Here is a 387-nt window from a genome sequence, read left to right on the forward strand (position 1 = left end):
CTATTTGTGACACTTAAATGTTTCAGATCATCAAACCAATTTTAATATTAGACAAAGATAACCTGAGTAAATACAAAATGCAGTTTTTAATTGATGATTTCATTTAAGAATTTTGTTAAGAAATCACTTAAATAGAACCTGCCTGACAAAGTGAAGTAGGCTAAAAGATTTTAAAAAGAAACACATCATGCCGAGATCCAAAGAAATTCAGGAACAATTGAGAAAGAAAGTAATTGAGATCTATCAGTCTGGAAAGGGTTATAAAGCCATTTCCAAAGCTTTGGGAATCCAGCGAACCACAGTGAGAGCCATTATCCACAAATGGCGAAGACATGGAACAGTGGAAACCTTCCCAGGGGGCTTACCACAATTACTCCAAGAGTGCAT

The sequence above is a fragment of the Morone saxatilis genome, unplaced genomic scaffold (genome assembly GCF_004916995.1).
Source record: "Morone saxatilis isolate NCDOM2014 unplaced genomic scaffold, NCSU_SB_2.0 Contig46, whole genome shotgun sequence".
Taxonomy (NCBI): domain Eukaryota; kingdom Metazoa; phylum Chordata; class Actinopteri; family Moronidae; genus Morone; species Morone saxatilis.